This window comes from Muscardinus avellanarius, assembly GCF_963383645.1.
Source record: "Muscardinus avellanarius genome assembly, chromosome: 17".
Taxonomy (NCBI): Eukaryota; Metazoa; Chordata; class Mammalia; order Rodentia; family Gliridae; genus Muscardinus; species Muscardinus avellanarius.
The window spans coordinates 64,338,379-64,360,710 of NC_137803.1; the positions used below are offsets into that span (position 1 = coordinate 64,338,379).

Genomic DNA, 22,332 nt, shown 5'->3' on the forward strand with positions numbered 1-22,332 from the left:
TCGCGGGCGGGGCGGGGTCCCGGCGGTGGGCGTGGCTGCGCGGTGGGCGTGCACGGGGTCGGTGGGCGGGGCGAGCGGACGCCATCGCGTCGCGGCGGCGGCGGCGCGGGGCAGGCAGCACGGCCGCCGTCCGCCGCGCTGGGCTGGCTGCCGCTGCTGCTGCTGCTGCCGCCGCGGTCGGTCCGTGGCGGCCCGGGATGGCGCGGCGGCGGCGGCGGGCGGAGGCCGGGGCCCGGCGCTGAGGAGGCGGCATGGCGGCGGCCGGCGGCCCGCGCGAGGCGCTGAGCCTGGAGGAGATCCTGCGGCTCTACAACCAGCCCATCAACGAGGAGCAGGCGTGGGCCGTGTGCTACCAGTGCTGCGCCGCGCTGCGCGCCGCCCGCCGCCCGCCCCGCGCGCGCTCGGCCGCGCAGCTCCGCGTGTGGAGCGACGGCGCCGTCACCCTGGCGCCCGCGGCCGGCGACGAGGGCGAGGGTGAGCGCGGAGGGCGCGGAGGGCGCGGGAGGAGCGCGCCGGGAGGACGCGGGGGGTGCGGGAGGAGCACGCCGGGAGGACGCGGGAGGACCGCGCCCGGAGGACGCGGAGGATGCGGAGGACCGCGCCGGGAGGACGCGGAGGGTGCGGAGGACCGCGCCGGGAGGATGCGGGAGGACCGCGCCGGGAGGACGCGGAGGATGCGGGAGGACCGCGCCGGGAGGACGCGGAGGGTGCGGAGGACCGCGCCGGGAGGACGCGGAGGGTGCGGAGGACCGCGCCGGGAGGATGCGGGAGGACCGCCCCGCGCCGCCGGGAGACCTGCCGGCCGCCGGCTCCGGCGACAGCGGCGGGCGCTCCCTCCCCTGGCCGGCTGCTGGCCAGGGCCCGCGCTGCGAGGGACCAGGCCAGGACGGGTTCCCCAGGGCTCCTGTCAAGGACCCTTCGTCCCCGGGTCAGGGAGATGGCACCTTTAGGGACGAGTGTCCGAGCTGTAGCCTTTTACGTTGGACAGTATTCCTTCGATAAAAAATATTAGCTCGGAGGAGAATTTTGCTATTTCGAGAGAAATAGAAAAGAATGGACCTAAGTAATAATTGCTTTTAGTTCTTGGACGTTAGAAAATACCCTTTTTATGTATTAAATTTTGTTGAGCCAGGCATGGTGGCGCACGCCTGTAATCCCAGTACTTGGGAGACTGAGACAGAAGGATCGCAGGTTTGAGGGCAGCCTCAGCAATTTAGTAAGGCTCTCCACAACTTAGCGAGATCCTGTTTCAAAATAAAAAACAAAATAGGGCTGGAAATTAGTTCAGAGGTAGAATGCTCCTGGGTTCATTCCCCAGCACTGCACACACACAAAATAATTGTGGTGAAAACAGGCTTGTGAAGGAAACTGGAGATGTTCAGATACAAGAGAAATGGGTTTTAGTTACCTGTTGTCTAACGTCAGTTGCTCAGGATTAATCGCATGGTGACATAGCTAGCAGTTTACCCGTGAAATTATTAGGAAGGTTCGTAGTAGGTTTCCCCTGCCAGTGCTTACCTAATTCAGTCTTTTGAGAGGCACGTCTATTAAAAACATAGAAAAACAATCCACCCTCACTTTTAGGAAGTTGATGGAGCTGTCAAAATGCTTAAGGTGAAAGATGTAATTCAGTATTACTAGGATGACATTTAATGAAAATCCTTTTCTACATTGAAAAACATTCAACATTATGTTCTTTCAGTTCTACCAAGTAGTCATATTTCTTTGCTTTTTTTTAGTGTCAGGCAAATGTATTTTTACTTCTTTAGAGCCAGCCTTCATTTTATTAAATTTCAACCCATACCTTCCAGACTGTATATATATACGGAGTATCATGTGTTATTGTGATATGTATGTATACATTGTGTGTGTTTGTGTGTGTTTGCTGGTCTGGAGATAAACCCAGGGGCATTCAACCTCCGAGCCCTATTTTTTATTCTTTTTTTTTTTTTTTTTTTTTTTTTTTTTGCGGGTCTGGGGATGGAACCCAGGGGCATTTGACCTCCAGGCTACACCCCCTGCCCTATTTTTTATTCTTTATTTTGAAACCGGGTCTCACTGAGTTGCAGAGGGCCTCACTAAGTAGCTGAGACTGTCCGCGAACTGCGATCCTCCAGGTCTCAGCCTCCCGAATGTTATTCTTTATTTTGAAACAGGGCCTCACTAAGTTGCAGAGGGCCTCACTAAGTAGCTGAGGCTATCTGTGAACTGTGATCCTCTGGTCTCAGCCTCCTGAATGCTGGGATTATAAGTAGGCGCCACCACGCCTGGCTTATTGTGTGGTATTTATTTTTATTTTTTGGTGGTACTGGGGGTAGAACCCAGGGGCTTTCTACCTCTGGGCTATACTCCCAGACCTATTTTATATTTTATTTGGAAACAGGGTCTCACTAACTTGCTGAGAGAATCACGAAGTAGCTGAGGCTGGCTTTGAACCTGTGCGATCCTCCTGTCTCAGCTTCCGTATCGTGGGGATTACAAGTGTGCACAACCATGCCCGGCTATTGTGGGGTATTTAAAGGGGTTCTTCTTTTTTTTTTTTTTTTTTTTGTCTGTTTGGAACCAGGGATTGAACCCAAAGTGCCACACCTGCAAAGCAGGCGTTTTACCACCGAGCTCTATCCCGGCCCCACTGCGTGGTATTTAAACAAAGTCAGCCTTTTTTTTTTTTTTTTTTTTTTTTTTTTTTTTTGGTGGTACTGGGGATGGAAGCCTCCTACCTCCGGGCTACACTCCCAGACCTAGTTTATATTTTTATTTGGAAACAGGGTCTCTTAAGCCAGCGAGGCTGGCTTCGAACCTGCACATCCTCCTGCTCTGCCTCTCAAGCACGGGGATAACAAGATTGTGCCACCATGCCTGGCAACAAAGTCAGCCTTTTGATGATGCTTTTGAAAATTTTTTATTTTAAATAGTTTTTTTTAGATTATTTGATTTTTTTGTATTTAGACTTAGACTTAGTAGTCGGGAGTACTTGCATTTATAATGTGTTTGGGGGAGGTTACTGGGGATTGAGCCCAGAGTCTTCACCTCTGAGCTACACCCCCAGCTCTTTTTATTTTTTGTTTTGAAGCTGAGTCTCACTACTTTCTCAGGATCTCTCTGAGTTGCTGAGGCTGGCCTGGAACCTGCAAGCCTCCTGCCTCAGCCTCCTGAATACTGGATTTCAGGTGTGGGCCACCATACCCAGCACAGTTGTATTTATGTAGTATTGTTAAGGTGGAAGGCAAGCTATGTGTAGTGGTGCAGGCCTGTAATCCTAGTATTTGGGAGGCTGAGGCAGGAGGATTGCATGTTCTAGGCCAGCTTACTAAGACCTTATTTAAAAATAAAGAATCAAAGTTGGGTGTAGTGGCGCATGCTTGTAATGCCAGCATTTGGGAGGCTGAGACCAGAGGATCGCAGTTCACGGACAGCCTCAGCTACTTAGCAAGGCCCTTCACAACTCAGACCCTGTTTCAAACATTTTTAAAAAGACTAAAAAAATAGGCCTTGGGGTGTAGCTTGGAGGTAGCAATGCCCCTGGGTTCCACCCCCAGTACCAAAAAAAAAAAAAAAAAAAAGAAAGAAAGAAAGAAAGAAAGAAAAGTAAACAGACTGAGGGTGTGGATTGGAGGCAGTATGTCCCTGGGTTTGGTACCCAGGACCACACACGCCAAAAAATAAAAATAAATTAAAGACGGAATTCCATGATACATTTTTAAAATACTACCAAGTCATATTTTATTATTTAGCTGTTTGAAAAGAAAAAATGGTGCAAAACCTGCTTTTAGAAGCAGCATCGGAAGCTGGGCGTGGTGGGCACGCTTGTCATCCCCGCGCTTGGGAGGCTGAGACAGGAGGATCACACAGGTTCGAAGCCAGCCTCAGCTACTTAGTGAGGCTCTCAGCAACTTAGTGAGACCCTGTTTCCAAATAAAGTATAACATGGGTCTGGGAGTACAGCCCGGAGGTAGGAAGCCCCTGGGTTCCACCCCCAGCACCACCAAAAAAAAAAAAAAAGCAGCAGCATTGGTCATGATGATTTTCAGAGAGAACAAACCCTCGTTTACATAGTTTGTCCTTGACATAATACCAGAAAGAGCCCAGTTGCTAAAGCCCAGTAGACTCTCTTTGTTGCGGTTGTTGGAACCTCATTTTCTTCTTTTGGCCTGACAACTCCTGTATCCTTAGAGTGAGTGGCGTCATGTCGTCCTCGGTGTAATGTCCTAGGAGGGGACATGAGTGAACAGACTTATTTTCCAGAAAAGATGGTGGAGTTAAATTCCATCCCTTTCCTCCTCAGTTCTGCCCATGACCTCTGCTGCTAGTTGTGGAGAGAACCCAGTGTTGTTGAGAAAGCGTTGGGCATTTCAGGGCTGCCGATTGGAAATACTTAGAAAGTTTTTAGTGAGATCTTGGTTAGCCTATTATCTCTTAGGATTTAAGAGTAATTCTATATAATCAGACGTGGTAGCGCACGCTTGTAATCCCAGCATTTGGGAGGCTGAGACAGGAGGATTGCGGTTCACAGACGGCCTCGGCTACTTAGGCCCTTTGCAATTCAGTGAGACCCTGTTTCAAAATAAAAAATAAAAAAATAGGACTGGAGTGTCGCCCAGAGGTAGAATGCTCCTGGGTTCCATCCCCAGTACCGCAAAAAAGGGGAAAAAAAAAAAAAGAGTAATTGTATGGTTCTGGAAGGCCATTGTCTTTGAACATTCAGTCTTGATTCTTTTTTTTTTTTTTTGGTATACTAGAGATTGAATCCCGGGGCATTCTACCTCTGAGTCATACTCCCCAGCCCTATTTATTTTTATGTTTGTTTATTATGTATTTGTTTATTTGGGTACTGGGGATGGAACCCAGGAGCATTCTACCTTGGAACTACACCCCCAGCCCTATTTTTTATTCTTTATTTTGAAACAAGGTTTCATTAAGTTGCAGAGGGCCTCATTAAGTAGTTGAAGTTGGCTGCAAACCTGATGCTCCTTTCTCAGCCTCCTGAATGCTGGGATTACAAGTGTGCACCACCACGTCTGCTGTCCAGACCTATTTTATTTTTTATTTTGAAGCAGGATCTCACTATGATGCTGAGGCTGACTGTGAACCTGAAAACCCTCTGTCTCAGTCTCCCAAGTACTGGAATGACAAGCATGCGCCACCACATCTGGCTAATCTGGATTCTTAAAAGTGATGAGTAATTTGGTAGTGCATACTTATATAAATAAAAAATGCAATTTTTTTGTTTTACTGGGGGTTGAACCTAAGAACATTCTACCTCTGAGCTATACCCTCAGTCCTACCTTTTTTTTTTTTTTTTTTGGTGGTACTGGGAGTGGAACTCAGAGGCTTCCTACCTCTGGGCTATACTTCCAGACCTATTTTATATTTTATTTGGAAACAGGGTCTCACTAAGTTGCTGAGAGCCTCACTAAGTAGCTGAGGCTGGCTTCAAACCTGTGCGATCCTCCTGTCTCAGCCTCCTCAGTGCGGGGATTACAAGCGTGCGCCACCACGCCCGACCACTTATTTTTTTGGGATGCTAGAAAGAGTTATTAATAGCATAGCATTAGAGATTACAGTCATGCATGGTTTTATCAGCCTTCTAAGACTTTAGACAGCATCTGACAAAAATCATTCAAGTTTTGGTTTCAAAATTTATGATGTACCTTTAGCTTTAGATTTGTAAAGAACACTTAAATGATGGCCACCTCTTGGTTTTAAATAATCCTAAGGCTGGCAGTAGGTTTTCCTGGGGGAGCCTGGAAAGCCTTGCGCATACTAATAGACGTCCCTTGCGAAGCTTCTGGGTATTGGGATGTTCAGGCTTTGTTTGGGAGTTGAAAAGAGGATATGATCAGCCAGCTTCTCAGCAAGGTTCGTGCTGATTCGGTGGGGAGGATGGTCTCGGCGTACGATCCCATTCGGTGGGGAGGATGGTCTCGGCGTACGATCCCATTCGGTGGGGAGGATGGTCTCGGCGTACGATCCCATTCGGTGGGGAGGATGGTCTCGGCGTACGATCCCATTCGGTGGGGAGGATGGTCTCGGCGTACGATCCCATTCGCCTTTCAGTGGAGGCGCATATTTGTGGAGAAGGCAGAAATAGTGAACACATGTCTAGAAGCAATTTGCTTCTGTCTGCTCTCGAGTGTTCACATCATGATCGCTAAATGAAGAGAAATAGGAAGTATGAGCCCGGGGTTTTGATAGTAAAATGCCTTGTCAGTACAGGGACGCACGCAAATGAGCCCTTTTCGTACAGGTTAATTCAGTATAACCAGTATGCATTGAGTGCCTACTGTGTGCAAGTAGTTTTCTAGTTTTCATGGGTGATTTAAAAATAAATAGCTGTAGTTATTAAAGAAGGAAAAACAAAACATAAATGCAGTGGTAAATTCACTGTGAAGCTGGTACAGCTTAGACATCAAGCCCATTCTTTATCAGGCTATTTGCCCATCCTTGCAAGGGCTTTAAACCTGTGTCCAAATGTTTATTTGCAAAAGTAAGTCATAATTGTTAAGATCTCTGTCGCTCCCAACTTTAGCTTCCAACATACTTCCACTTGGGTTCTATGGGAATGGCTATAGGCATCTTAAGGAGAAATTTTGAAATAATATGTTTTGTGCAGAGATATTTAGTCCTACTCAGACATCGATACTTAAGTAAGTTAAGACTGTTAGGAAACCACTGGCTTCCTAGGAATTTTGATTAAACTTTAGAAGAGTTGGGCATTGTGGCACACACCTGCAGTTTTACTACATGGGAGGCTGAGACAGAGGATCCCAGGTTTGCAGCCAGCCTCAGCTACTTAGGCCCTCCTCAACTTAGACTCTGTTTCAAAATAAAAGCCAGGTGTGATGGCACATGCTTGTAATCCCCGCATTAGGGAGGCTGAGACAGGATCACGGTTCAGCTTCAGCTACTACTTAGTGAGGCCTTTTGCAACTCCATGAGACCATGTTTCAAAATAAAGAATAAAAAATAAGCCGGGCGTGGTGGCGCACGCTTGTAATCCCCGCGTTTGGGAGACGGAGACAGGAGGATTGCGCAGGTTCAAAGCCAGCCTCACTGGCTTAAGAGATCCTGTTTCCAAATAAAAAGTATAAAATAGGTCTGGGAGTGTAGCCTGGAAGGGTTTTCAGGAACCCCAGTACCACACACAAAAAAAAAAAAGAAGAAGAAAAATAGGGTTGGGGGTGTCGCTCAGAGGTAGAATGCCCTGGGTTCCATCCTCAGTACTGAAAAAAAAAAAAAATAGATTCAGGGGTGAAGCTTGGTGGTAGAATGCACTTGGGTTGAACCCCGAGCACCAAAAAAAAGAAGAAAAACTTTAGAAGAAAGAAATCATTGCCGGGCGTGGTGGTGCACGCTTGTAATCCCAGCATTCGGGAGGCTGAGACCGGAGGATCGCAGTTTGCGGACAGCCTCAGCTACTTCGTGAGGCCCTCTGCAACTCACCGAGACCCTGCTTCAAAATAAAGAATAAAAAAATAGGATGGGGGTATAGCTCAGAGGTTGAATGCCTCTGGGTTCCATCCTCAGACCCGCAAAAAAACAAAAAGAAGAAGAAGAAAGAAATTGATCTACAAAGGTTTTGTGTTGATAAGAGACAAGCTGCTTGTTTTATTTGTTTTTGTTTTGCGGGTCTGGGGATGGAACCCACAGGCATTCGACCTCCAAGCTACACCCCCTGCCCTATATTTTATTCTTTATTTTGAAACCGGGTCTCACTGAGTTGCAGAGGGCCTCACTAAGTAGCTGAGACTGTCTGCGAATGGCGATCCTCCGGTCTCAGCCTCCCAGATGATGGGATGACAGCGTGCGCCACCACACCCGGCTCAATGGCCTCTTTCTAAATTGCAGAACCCTCCCCAGGACACCATCTTGTTTGGTCATCCTGTCTCTGGCCTCTTCTGCTCTGTGCCAGTTCCTTCTGAGATTGACAGCCTTGGGGAGTGCTGGCCAGGTGTTCTGCCTGATGTTTTCATAACTAGACTGGAGTTTCGGGTTGGGGAAGAGTACCAGTGGAGGTGAAGCTCTTCTTAGCACATGATTGCGGCACATGGTATCCACATGACAGCAGTTGTTATGTTCACCTTGACACTTGATTAAGAAAGCGTTTGTTAGTTTCTCCACTAAGAGTGACTGTTTTTACCTTTTTGGTACTCTTGTTTATGAATGAGTTGGTAAGCCGAGCCTGCGTTCAAGAAAGGGCCAAGTAGTTAAGCCAGCTCTTGGAGGCTGGAGTCTGTCTGATTTTATTTGGAATTGGTCTGTAAGCCGGGTCTGTCCCTCCCCATTTACTTGTTTATTCAGTTGTCTACTTTTGTGCCTCTGCTCCTGCTTATTTTATACTCCGGTGTCATCCACCTTCGTTCTTTGCCGCTCAGATCACTGCAGCCGTGGCTCCTCCAGGTTGCCGCTGTACCCAGACGGTCAGCCGTCCTTCTGTGTGGTGGGCTCATCCTTGCCTCTGGCGCTACGAGATGTTTCGTGTCTCCTCTTCTCCAAGGAGCTTCAGTTCCTGTGCTTAGAGAATGGTATTTAAAAACCCAAATCTTTGCCTTGGGTGTACGTGTTGCTTCTGCGGTTCTGTTATTTTTAATATGGAAGAACCTAAGTGTTAAAGCGTTTGGTTGTTCTTGGTGTTGAAGCCGTTCCATTTGGGAAGTATCTGTCACTGGCATTTTACTTCTCTGGGCATGGTCGCCACTGTCCTGTGTCCCACACAGCCAAGTTGAACAGGGAGGTAGCAGGACAGTCTGTGCAAACTCTGTGGGAAGGAAGGTCCTTTGTTGCCATGCCAACATGGATGTACCGGAGCTGAGAGAGGGTGGCTGCCACACAGCCTGGGGTCCGGGTTCATCGCATGACTCTGTGATGGCAAGCAAGGTTCAGGGCAAACCTTGAGATCTGGCAGGTCGCTCTGGGCTGCAGGTGTGTCTGTGGCAGGCAGAACTGTCCAGATCATGCAGCCAGCCACATCTGAATGGTTCCCCGTTAGGGAATGTGTATTGTCATTAGTGTTCTGAATCGCAACAGTGAGCTGCTGAGATGCTCATAAAGTATTTTGTATAAACAAGAGAGATTAAAACAAGAGAATGAGCTGCACCTCTTGCTCTATTTTATCTTTTGAAACAGTCTCACTAAGGACCTCTCTAAGTTGCTGAGGCTGGCCTTGAACTTGTGAGTGTCCTGTCTCAGCCTGCAGGTCTGAGATTACAGGTGTGCACCATCATGCCTGGCTAGGTGGTATTGCTTTCAAGAGAATGCATATACTTTAGAACTTTTTAATTCCATTTATCTCCGAGGTTTTTGTTTTTTTGTTTTGTTTTTTGTTTTTGTGGTACTGGGGTTCTTGGAAATCCTTCTACCTCCAGGCTACACTTCCAGACTTATTTTATATTTTTTATTTGGAAACAGGGTGTCTTAAGCCAGCGAGACTGGCTTTGAACCTGCGTGATCTCCTATCTCAGCCTCCTAAGCTCAGGGATTACAAGGGTGCGCCACCACGCCCGGCTGAACTGTTGTTTATGGCAAAAACTGCAGGTGAGCATGCAAGGTGTGAGGATGGCACGCGGGCAGACCTTCGGGGTGGCAGAGCCCCACCCAGGAGTGCGAGGCCCGCTGTCTGTGGCCCGCCAGAGGAGACGGAGTTTCGGACAGCTGAAGGGTGACGGTGAGGTAGGGCGAGGCTGCATGGGGCAGAAGCATGCGTGGAAAGATTAGACGTGGAAGTCTACTAGGTAGGATGACGTCCCGCACCCCCGGAGGGTGAGCGCCTTCTCAATCCAGAGCAGCCAGGGTGTTGTGCTGCTGAGTTTGGGAGCTCTCGACAGGACGCTGCAGGCAGCCACCAGCAATGACTGGACTTGGCTTACGAGGTTAAACCAGTTGGTCTTCTCCGTGGTGGGAGCGCTCTGCGCCTGGGGCACAGGATGTGTGGGGTGAGGCGGGCTGGGCCGGCCATGGAGGCTCCGTGCCACACTGGGTTTGTGTTACAGCCTGACTAGCAGTGGAGAGCCACATAAGGAAGTCAGGCGACACCAGCAGCCTTCTGTGTTTTGGTAACTGCGCGGGCTGTGTAGAAGGTGTATCGAATTGGGGAACCGACGGCAAAGACCCCGTTGGCATTGGTACTGTCTTTGGCTCTCAGTAGCCTTCGAGTTGCTGAACCAGTTAGGGGCACTGCGGCCTTCAGACAGAGGTGGAGGGCTGAGCCGGGGCAGCAGGAATGAGAGGAAGGAGCAGGGTGCGTGTTTGGGAACTACAACAGTGTGGGCGAGAGAGGAAAGGCTCTTGGAGGACCGTCCCCTCCGCCCCCAGGCCGGCCAGGGTGGCCAGGTGACGGAGCGGCCTCCTGGCGCTCAGCTGGCCTGGAGAAGACTGACCCTGTGGAGTCGTGCTCCCAGACGGCGGCAAGTGGGCTGAGGGTGTCCCAGGGTGATGGGAGGGCGGAGCTGGCCTGCAGTGCTCCTCTTTTTAATCTGTAAGATGGAGTAATACTTATTCAGCTCTTCCTAAAAAATTGTTTTGAAAATCATATAAGGAATATCTGTGTGGGAATTTTGTCAGCTCATCTATGCTACACACACACACACCCACACACACTCCCAGACCCCATTATAGTTTTTATTTGGAAACAGGGTCTCACTTTGTTCCTGAGAGCCTCACTAAGTAGCTGAGGCTGGCTTTTTTTTTAATTTTAGTTTTATTTTATTTTTATTTTTATTTTATTTTATTTTATTTTATTTTGTGGATCTGGGGGTGGAACCCAGGAGCATTCGACCTCCGAGCTACACCCCCTGCCCTATTTTTTATTCTTTATTTTGAAACCGGGTCTCACTGAGTTGCAGAGGGCCTCACTAAGTAGCTGAGGCTGTCCGTGAACCGTGATCCTCTGGTCTCAGCCTCCCGAATGCTGGGATTACAAGCGTGCGCCACCACGCCCGGCCCGAGGCTGGCTTTGAACCTGCCCAATGCTCAGCCTCCCATGTACTGGGATTACAAGTGTGTGCCACCACACCTGGCTTACAAATCTATTTTTATTGAGCTACTGTTTACCTTTGTGATAAAATGAGTATGCCAAGATTTTTTTGTGTGTGTGGTTCTAGGGGTGGAACCCAGGGGCTTTCTACCTCCGGGCTACACTCCCAGACCTATTTTATATTTTATTTGGAAAAAGGGTCTCACTAAGTTGCTGAGAGCCTCACTAAGTAGCTGAGGCTGGCTTTGAACCTGTGTGATCCTTTCTCAGTCTCCCAAGCGCGGGGATTACAAGTGTGCCCACCACGCCCGGCTATGCCAAGATTTTTTGATTCAAGGTTGATAAAGAACTTCTAAAACAATATCAAAGTACTAGGGAGGCTGAGACAGGAGGTTTAGAGCCGCATCAAAATCTGTTTAAGCCGGGCGTGGTGGCGCGCACGCTTGTAATCCCAGCATTCGGGAGGCTGAGACCAGAGGATCGCGGTTCGCGGACAGCCTCAGCTACTTAGTGAGGCCCTCTGCAACTCAGTGAGACCCGGTTTCAAAATAAAGAATAAAAAATAGGGCAGGGGGTATAGCCCGGAGGTCAAATGCCCCTGGGTTCCATCCCCAGACCCGCAAAAAAAAAAAAAAAAAAAAAAAAAAAAAATCTGTTTAAAAAATAAAATGGAGCTGGAAGTATAGCCCAGAGATAGAGTGCCCCTGGGTTTAATCCTCTGTACCACAAAAAGAAGAAAAAAATCAAATATAGATTTGCAAGTCCATAAAATTATTCTCGATATTGAAAAAAATCTGAATTATAGGTATTCATAGTTGTCTTAGTGCTGTGCCAGATTTTTAGAATAGATCTTAATGAACTCTATAGTGTTTCTTGCAGAATATCAGAGAAAGTTAATTAGTGTTGGGTACCATTTATAGTTTTATCTATGCCTCTATTCTTGAGTTGTTTTCTTTACTACTTTCTAATTTGTTAAGCATTTATTAATTTAATGTCTTTAAATTCTTTAGGGTGTGAAGGTGTGCTTATTTGGATTAATAATAAAATAATTATAAATACATTTCCCCTAAACTTCTGGGATGAGTTTCATGTGAAACCTGTAAGCTGAGACATGGCTTAGATGAACCGTGTGGACTAATGTGACTGGTGTGTCAAGTTGAATCCTGATGGGCGTCATCAGAGCTCTTCCTTGCTGCTTCCGAATGCTGGTCTCCTCTAGTTGTTGATCATAAAGATGCCTTATCCCGTAGAGGGCTCAGTGGTGGAGTGCCTGAACACAAGGCCCTGGCTAATCCCTAGGACGGAAGGAAGGAGGGAAGGAGAGGGGGGGGGGAGGGAGAGAAGAGAGAGGAGAGGGGAGAGGAGAGAGAGAGAAAACACCAAACCTTAGTATCGTACTCCCAAGTGTAAGTGACACATGCCTGTAATCCTAGTACTTGGGAGGCTGAGGCAGAAGAATTGCAGGTTCGAGGACAGCCTCACTGGACCCTGTTTCAAAATAAAATAAAAAGGGCTGGAGTGTAGCTCAGAGGTAGAATGCCCGTGGGTTCAATTCAATTCCCTAGTATCAAAAAGAGAGGGAGAGGGGGAGGGGGAGGGGGAGGGGGGAAGGGAGGAAGGAATGGGAGAGGAGAAAGAAAGGTTATCTCGGTAGAAATGTGTACCTATGCAGTTTTGTTTCCGTTTTTATTTTTGTGTGCTGGAATTGACAGGGTTTGCATGCTGGGCAAGTGCTCCGTCACTGAGCCACCTCCCCCAGGCCGACGAGGTCATTTTTTAGAGTTTAAGTCACATATAGCCAGATCTTGAGAGAGGGCAGCTCCGAGAGGTCGCTGGATGTGCCTGGAGAGAGAGAGGGCCGGGGGCACTGAGAGGTCGCTGGCAGTGTGCTTGGCTTGATGACTTCATACCTGATGAGATGCCACGGGTGGGGGGAGGAGGTTCCCAAGGGAATAGGGATGGGTGTGTGTGTGTGTGTGTGTGTGTAACACTTGAAACCTGGACTCCCCGCCCAGATGGATCTCGAATCTTAGATGGGTGTGGCTAGTAGACCTCCTTATGAATTGGCCTGGGGGCTCCCTCCAGAGTCTCCTTGTTGCTTTTTGTGGTACTGGGGATTGAACCTGGGGATATTGTACCTCCGAGCTACACCCCATCCCTGTTTTACTTTTATTTTTTATTTTGAAACAGGATCCCACTCAGTTGCTGTGGGTCTAAGTTCCTGAAGCTGGCCTTGAACCTGTGATCCTCCTGTCTCAGCCTCCCAAGTATTGGGATTAAAGCGTGTGCCACCATGCCTTGCTCTCCTTGTTCTTGAAAGAAGTGGCGATCTCAGTGTATTTGGAGATTTCGTGAAATTTCAGTAATAGTTGAATTGCCATCGCTGGAGAAAATTGAATCCAGTTCTGTATGATATACACAAAGTACCACTGAGCCCACTACATGGCCTCCAGGCAGAGGCGTGTCCTGAGCATGGCCCAAGGCTGCCCTGTGCCCCCACGGCTGCGAGCAAGCCTGCTTGGGTCATCTTCCACAGTGGCCTCTAGCTGGTGCCAGAGGGGCCGCCCGCTCAGTGTGCTGCCAGCGTTGCGACTGCTCGGGGTAGGCGAGGTCGTATCTGAGGGGCACAGAGCAGAGTGCTCGGGCTGCGTCTCGGCCTTCTGTGCGGCGGCATTCGGGCCGTGGAGTAGGGAGAGGAAAGTAGCTCTGACCCTCGGCGTGGGAGCTGGAGTGAGGCCCGGGGCCTGGACTGGGCAGGTGGGGCCTAACTGGAGGGCAGTGCAGCTGGGGCGCGTGCTCTGGGCAGCCAGCCAGGGTGCCCAGGGTGGCAGAGCAGAGGCAGAGTGGCCCTGGTTAGAGCCAGGCATCCGCTGGAGCCTTGACAGAGGTGACTTGGGGTCCAAGCCATCAAACCTGGCCCAGGCTGGGGTCTACAGGGGCCACATTCCATCCCAAGGAAGGAAGAGAAAGCTCTGGCGGGGCCGTCCTGTCTGCGAGGGGAGATGAGTGAAGGGTCCTCCATGAGCGCTGATACAGTTAGAGGTCATGTTCCTGGAAGCCACCTGTTACAGCAGCAGTATGTTGTACAGCCAGACAGAAAGCTGTAAACTCCTCCTGGGACTGATTAAAACAGTCAGATGGCTGGGCGTCCCCCCGCTTGGGAGGTGGAGACAAGAGGATCGCGCTGGCTTAAGAGACCGTTTCCAAATAAAAAGTATAAAATAGGTCTGGGAGTATAATCCGAAGGTAGAAGGGCTTCCAGAAACCCCAGTACCACCAAACAACAACAACAACAACAACAAAAAGTCAGATGGCCTCAGAACCCCAGGAAGTGTGGTTAGATACATTGTATACATTGATTATTCTAGGGAATCCTTGTCCTTTCAAGTGGGTGTTGGTCATGTCTAAGGGACAGTAAAACCAAGTACTCCTTAGCAAAATTTGTGGTCTGTGTTCCCAGACTGCCTTGCAGCCGTCCTGTGGCTCACTGTTGGGCCCTGTTGGCCCCGTCCTCCCTGGTGGTCAGGAGAGCAGCCTGGCTGGGCTCCGCAGGCCGTGGGCCTGAGACTCCTTGTGTGTGAGATTCCCCTGGGGTACCGAGGGCTTGGCGGTGTGCTCCTGCTCAGCTCCAGCGCTCCAGCATGCTCTGCTCTATAAAGCGGGCGTGGCTCCGTCGTCATGGTGATGCTCTGGTTGAGTTTCTGAGGATGGGAGGACCTCGCAAGGTGAGTTTGGATGGCATGTATCATCAGGAATGCCTGGGAATTTGTAGGGCTGCCTTTTGTTTTAGCACATACATTTCTGGCCAAGGTGTTCAGAGTGGTTGCACGCTCAAAGCATTTCCTGACGGTGGGATCCTTGTAATAGACTGGTCAGAGCGTGTAAAGGACATTTTCAACTAGAGCTGCTGGTGGAAGGAGACTGGAAAGTAATACTAACCTCAGTCACGCTTCAAGCTGTTAGGTGGGCAAGCTGCCATGACCACCGCACACCAGGACGAAGGCAGGGAAGGAGGCGCCCTGACCCCACCGGCGACCTCATCTTCAGAAGAGCCTAACACACGTGAAGCAGCAGTACTGTTCTGTCCCTGCATCACGCGGCCCGCACAGAGGCAGGAGTCTTGGGCTCTGGTAGGTGAGTGGTGGTCTTGGCACGCAAGGCCCAGGCAGGGGTGAGGGCTGCTAGATTACATGCATCTCTGAGGCCGCACAGTCTCACTTAGAGCTGCTTTGGAAGAGAAGCCTCAAAGATTTCAGTGGCAACAGAGGTGATGTTTATCCAGTGCTTACTAGGTGACAGGCGACAGAGTCGGCAGTTGATGTTGAACGTTACGCGCATCCTCACGGCAACCTCTGATGTAGATGCTGTCATTGCCCTCCACCCTACGGAGGGGCAGGGATGTGAGCCTGAGGATTAGGCCTCTGTGCACCTAGGATTTCCCCCGAGGGCGTGGTCCCGGAGAAGGCTCTGGTCGCCCTTCTCTTGGCTGTGTGGCAGTCGGCCTGTGGATGAGCTCCTGCTTGGGCCGTCGTGTGTGCCGTTTGCCTGACTGTGGCGTTTGGGATGTGAGGGGCCGATTGTTTTGACTTTTTGATAGATCACGACTGGCTTCAACAACATAGACCATCACCTCACAGCTTGGCAGTCAGAAGTCCAAGAGTAGGTCTCATGGGCCAAAATCTGGGTGTCTGCAGGGCAGGGTTCCTCTGGAGGCCCCAGGGGGACCCAGTCCTTGCTTCTCCTAGCTTCTAAAGGCCGCGTGTCCCCGCTCCCTGTCCTGCACCATAGCCCCTCTGCCCCTGATGCCCCTGCCTTCCCATGATGCACCTTGTGATGGTCCAGGCTCGCCTCCCACCTCAACATCGCAGCTCAGCCACGGCGCGCAGTCCCTCTCTGTGTGCTGTGCCATGCACAGGCCTGGAGATGAGGCTGTGGACATCAGTGGGGCTATTACTTGTGCCGCAGACTCTTATTAATGGATTGCTAACAGGCTGATTTTCAGGTCTTACTGCTTTAGTTTTTGAGTTATAACTGATGGAATCTCCTTTCTTACCATGGTTGAGCTCTGGGTGCTTGACCATGGATATCATTATCTCTGGCACCATCGCAAAGACAGAGTGTGTCAGGAGGCTTTGAGGAAGGTGTAAAGATTTTAGTGAACAAGAATAAAATGAGCCAGGCTTGGTGGCGCACGCTTATAATCCCAGCATTCGGGAGGCTGAGACAGGAGGATCGCAGTTCACAAGACAGCCTCAGCTACTACCTAAGCCCTTTGCAACTCAGTGAGATCCTGTTTCAAAATGATGAATAAAAATAGGGCTGGCATGTAGCTCAGAGGTAGAGGTAGTGTGCTTAGGCCAGTTCCATCCCCAGTACCGCACAAAAAAAGGAATAAAAATGAATTGAATGAATTGACTATCAAAACCTTCATATGATTTGACAACCTGTTGTATTTCAAAATCTATACGTCTTTACATGTTGAGTTCCTATAGAACTTTTTTTGTGTGTGTGGTACTGGGGATGGAACCCAGGGGCATTCTACCTCTGAGCTACACCCCAGCCCTATTTTTATTCTTTATTTTGAAACAGGGTCTCACTGAGTTGCAAAGGGCCTCACTAATTGGCTGAGGCTGTCATCGAACCACGAGCCACCTGTCTCAGCCTCTCAAATCCTAGGATTACAAGTGTGCGCTACCACACCAGGCTGGAACATTTTTTTATAAGAATTTTTTTTATTATTCAAAGAGCGTTTTTTTTGTTTGTTTGTTTTTTTGTTTTGTTTTGGACATTGAACTCAGGGCACTCTAGATCTGAGCTATACCTTCAGCCTGAAAAAAAAATATATATATATATATGGCCTGCACCACCACACCCGGCCATAATTATTAAAAAAAAACTGTGACCTAGGTAATGTATGGTGGCACACACTTGTAATCCCAGCATTCGGGAGGCTGAGACCGGAGGATTAAACAGCCTCAGCTATTTAATGAGACCCTTTGCAACCTCCTGAGACTCCTTTTCAAAAAATAAAAGGCCATGGTGGGTGTGGTGTCGCATACTTGTAATCCCCATGCTTGGGAGGTGGAGACAGGAGGATCGTTCAAGTTCGAAAAAAAAGTATAAAGGGTTTCCAGGAACCCCAGTACCACCAAAAAAAAAAAAAAGTATGAAATAGGTCTGGGATTGTAGCCCGGAGGTGGAAGGGTTTTCAGGAACCCCAGTACCACCAAAAAACTAACTAAATAAATAAAAGGCCAGGTGTGGTGGCACACACTTGTAATCCCTGCACTTGAAGCCCAGCCTCTCTGGCTTAAGAGACCCTGTTTCCAAATTTAGAAAAATATGTAAAATAGATCTGGGAGTGTAACCCAGACGTAGAAGGGTTTCCAGGAACCCCAGTACCACAAATAAATAAATAGTCAGGCTTGGTGGCGCACGCTTGTAATCCCTGAGCTTGGGAGGCTGAGACAGGAGGATCGCACAGTTTGAAGCCAGCCTCAGCTACTGAGTGAGGCTCTCAGCAACTTAGTGAGACCCTGTTTCCAAATAAAGTAGGAAATAGGTCTGGGAGTATAACCCAGAGGTAGAAAAGTTCCTGGGTTCCACCCCCAGTACCACCAAAAAATAAACAAACAAATAAATGACAAAAAATAGGGCTGGGATTGTAGCTCAGAGATACAATGCTCCTGGGTTCCATTCCCAGTACCCCCCCCAAAAAAAGAAGAATCAACACGTTGCTTTTCAGAGAGATGCTACACTTACTGCCCTTTATTTTGAATTTGCTCTCCAAATTCTCTTTTAAAGAGAATTTCAACATCTGTGCACACGTTTGAGAACATTTGTCTTTATTTTCTTGGAATGGCCCTAGGGCTGGGATGTAGGTCAGTCGGAGAGTTGCCCATTCCACCACTGAGCGAGGCCGAGTGCAGTCCAGAACTGGAGGGGGCTCTGGATTTGGCCATTCCCTCGGTGTTGAGCCTCGGGAGCGTCGTCTTGGGCCCACTTGCTGTTCCTGCGGCCCTCGGGTCACGCCTCTCAGCTGGGTGTGCTGGGCGAGAGCTGTCCAGGGTGCCTTCGTGCTCTGGCCTGGCGGGGATTGGTGGCAGCCCTTGCACGTGGGAAGCTGGTGTATTTTCATGGGTGCTCACGGGTTCGCTCTGGATCACCAGGGCTGCTGGTCTTGTTATGGAAAGCGCCGTCAGTTTTATAACAAAGGTCACTGGAAAGAATCCTACTTCACAGTCCTCAGAGAGCTCTCACATCACCTGTCATTCTGCAGAGTCCTTTCAGTATTTTGAAACGTCCCTATTTTGGACGTATTTTGGAGCCCCAGAGCCAGCCAGTCTCCCAAGGAGCCCCATTCCACTGAGAAGTAGTGTGCTTAGGCCTGTTGAAGCTTATCTCAGAGCAAGACCTGGAGTCTTAGTACCTTTTATTTCCATAGATATTTCTGTAGATATGATGAAGTCATGGACATAGTAGCTTAAACATTTGTCAATATTTTTAAAAACCTAAAATTCAGCTGGGCGTGGTGGTGCACACTTGTAATCCCAGTACTTGGGAGGCTGACAGGAGGATTGCACAGGTTCGAAGGCAGCCTCAGCTACTTAATGAGGCTCTCAGTCTCTCAGTAACTTAGTAAGACCCTGTTTCCAAACAAAATATAAAATAGTTCTGGGAGTGTAGCCTGGAGATAGAAGGCCCCTGGGTTCCATCCACAGTACCACAAAAAAAAAAAAAAAAAAAAAAATCCTACAATTCTTTGAAAGTAACTTTTTGTATTTTTATTACAGGTAAATTGGGAAATTCATGTTGTACAGAAACAGAGGTAAGAGAAATATTCAAATATTTCTAGTAAAGCAGCTTTGCAGTTCTGTTTTTATTAACTTGAGTGCTGAACTCTGCTCATTCTCAGTTTCTGAGAAGGCCATGTTAAGTATATACTTCTATATTTAGGAAGACTAAACTGTGAAGAAAAATTGTTCACCTTGTTTGCATGGTCATGACGTCAGGGTGTGTTGTGAAGAATGGCTTAATCTTAGTTTTAGATTGACTTATTAAGATCCAGGTCCCTCAGTGAGTTCGGATTATTTTTTATAGCTTAAACTAGTGAGCCCTAATAAAAACGTCACTTAACTGTGTTGAACTATATTGACTTGCTGTCATATAAGAAAACATAGGGACTTGGAAACAGTTTTGGTAAGATCAGTGGTGGATTAAATGTTTGACTTTACAAGGGCGTCCATTATTTTTAACAACTTAAAGAATTCTTTTGAAAGCCGTGGTGAAGTCTAAGGTGCCTGTGATTCCTGTGCTGTTGCGGCGCTCGAGAGGCGCGGGTGCGGGTAACGCGCCTGTGAGCTTCTCTCCAGGAGCAGAGCCCCGCCCGCCCGTTAGAGTTGGGGCAGTAGATACTTGTTAATGCCTGAAGAAAGGACTTAAGAAACTCTTTGTGTGTGTGTGTGTGTGGGTCTGGGGATGGAACCCAGGGGCATTTGACTTCCAAGCTACCCCTTGCCCTATTGTTTATTCTTTATTTTGAAACAGGGTCTCACTAAGTTGCAGAGGGCCTCACTAAGTAGCTGAGGCTGTCCGCGAACTGTGATCCTCCAGTCTCAGCCTCCCAAGCACTGGGATTACAAGCGTGCGCCACCACGCCCGGTTTTTTGGCTTTTTTTTTTTTTTTAAGAAATGGATGTGCCTGCTATGGTGGCTCACACCTGTAATAATACTCGGGTTCAAGGACAGCCTCACAAACGGCGTGAGACTCTCGGCAACTTAGACCCTGTTTCAAAAGAATTTAAAAAGGTCTGGGGGTGAAGGTAGAGTGCTCCTGGGTTTAGTCCCCTGTACCATAAACAACAGCAAAAAAGAAATGACTGTATGTAATTTACCATTTTAAAGTGTTGTGTAGAGCCGGGCGTGGTGGCGCAAACTTGTGATTCCAGCATTCAGGAGGCTGAGATGAGAGGATCGCGGTTCGCGGCCAGCCTCAGCTACTTAGTGAGGCCCTCTGCAACTCAGTGAGACCCTGTTTCAAAATAAACAATAAAAAAATAGGGCAGGAGATGTAGCTTGGAGGTCACATGCCCCTAGGTTCCACCCTCCAGACCCACAAAAAATAAAAAATAAATAAAGTGTTGTGTAACCATTTCCTCAGTCACCTTCAGAACATTTTATCTTCCTTTGTTTTTTTTTCTTTTTGGTGTTCTTAGACATTGAACCCAGGGGAATTCTGTGTTGGAGCTTCAACCGCAGCCTCTTTTATTTTTTAGTTTGAAATAAGATCTCACTAAATTGCTGAGGCTGTCCTTAACCCTCCATCCTCCTGTTTTAGCCTCCCAAGTACTGGGTTTAAGGCATGTGCCCCTGTACTCAACTAGAACATTTTACCTTCTGCAAAGAGAAACCCCAAATTCACTAGCAGTCATTTCCCTATCCTCTCTATCCATTCAGTCCTAGGAAACCATGTTTGAAGGTCTAATTTACCCTTTTTTTCTTTTTCTTTCTTTCCTTTTTCTTTTCGTGTGTGTGTGTGTGTGTGTGTGTGTGTGTGTGTGTGTGGTGCTGGGGGTGGAACCCAGAGGCTTTCTACCTCCAGGCTACACTCTCAGACCTGTTTTATACTTTATTTGGAAACAGGGTCTCACTAAGTTGCTGAGAGCCTCACTAAGTATCTGAGGCTGGCTTCGAACCTGTGCGATCCTCCTGTCTCATAATTTACCCTTTTAACAGTTCTTCCAGTACTGGCAAACACATTCTTAACCACCCTCAAAATCAAGTCCCACCATCCCCATCCCTCTGTAACCAGGCTCCCCTCATCTGGGTACTGGCAGCACTGAGCGCTGGCTGGCCTTGCGGCTTCGAAGAGGACGTGGGGTCCACAGCGTGCGACTCGGGCTTTGCCCTCCGAGTGGCTGGCATCGCAGGCCAGGGACCTCGGAACGCCTGTGGACTGACCTGTCCTTGGGCCATTGGCCACGGAAGTGGTTCTGATCCAGACTAGGGCAGCTCGCACCCCATGTTCGCACGGTTTTCCTTCTGCCTTCATTTGGTTGTGTGGATTACAGTTGTTGGAGGAAAGTTGCCAAGTATTTAAGACCGCGATCTACCTGAGGCGCTCTTGGGGAGCGTTCCCAATCTCCTCACCTCCTGTCTTCTCTTCCCCACCGGTACCTGTGCAGCATGCAGAGGCCCTTTCCCTTTAACAGGAAGAAGGTTAAATGCATAACTAGAGCAAGCCTGCTGTTCCCTGGGGGGAAGCTGCATTTTAAGTGGAATAGGTTAAAGTATTATGTAAAGTTAAATTAACTTTATCTTTACTTTAATCTTATGAGAGCTGATTTCAGCGAGCTCTTGATAGAGCTGACTTTAATCTGTACCATATAGAAAACTTTAAGCTTTGCTGAGGAAACTTGAGCAGTGGAAGATTCCTGCTTCCATTTTGAAAGCAGTCCATATATGCAGAGCCTAAGTAGCTTATTTTGTGTTTCACTTCCATGCATTTATTTTGGGGGGGGGTGCAGGGGTCATTGGGGATGGAACCCAGGGGCATTCTTCCTTCAAGCTACACCCCAGACCTATTTTTTATTCTTTATTTTGAAACTGGGTCTCGCTGAGTTGCAAAGGGCCTCACTAAGTGGCCGAGGCTGTCTGCCAACTGATCCTCCGATCTCAGCCTCCTGAATGCCGGGATCACGAGCGTGCACCACCACGCCTGGCTCTACACAACACTTCAGATCGGTGAACTACATACGGTCATTTCTGTTTTGCTGGGCATTCAGCTGGTGCCCATTTGGGACAGTCAAGCTACACAACACTTTAAATCTGTGAATTGCATACAGTCATTTCTCTTTTGCTGGGCATTCGGCTGGTGCCCATTTGGGACAGTCAAGCGATGAGTGTTCTGTAACTGCCGCGGACCTGGGACCACGTCGGTTCCAGGCTGTACGGAGCCAGGGACAAGAACTTGCTAGACAGAACTCAGTGAAAATTAAATATAGTCCACGAGCCTCCAGCTCCAAGGTTAGGTGAGCACGGGGTTAGTGCTGCAGAAATGTGCAAAGAAGTCTTAATTCTAAATGATTCTAAATTACCCCGGCTGAGATAGGAGGGCCGCAGGTAGAGGCCGTCTTCAGTAACTCAGACCCTCAGCATTAGCAAGATCCTGTTTCTGTGCGTGTGTGTGTGTGTCTGTGGTACTGAGGATTCAACCCAGGGCATTCTACTTCTAAGCTATACCCTCAGCCCTTTTTATTATTTGTTTATTTGTTTGTTTGTTTGTTTGTATGGTGCTGAGAATTGAACCCAGTGACACTCTACCTCCAAACCTTACTCCCAGACTGATTTTATTTCTTATT

General features: G+C 48.6%; 1 protein-coding gene across 2 annotated transcripts in view; it reads left to right on the forward strand.

The window, feature by feature from the left end:
• Positions 1–263: 263 nt before the first annotated feature.
• Positions 264–22,332, forward strand: part of SPIRE1 (spire type actin nucleation factor 1) — a gene marked incomplete at its 3' end in the record, with an annotated part of 113,990 nt that continues 91,921 nt past the window's right edge. For both annotated transcript variants that reach the window (XM_080714588.1, XM_080714589.1), the window contains exons 1-2: positions 264–474; positions 18,766–18,800. The remainder of the gene's footprint in view (positions 475–18,765; positions 18,801–22,332) is intronic.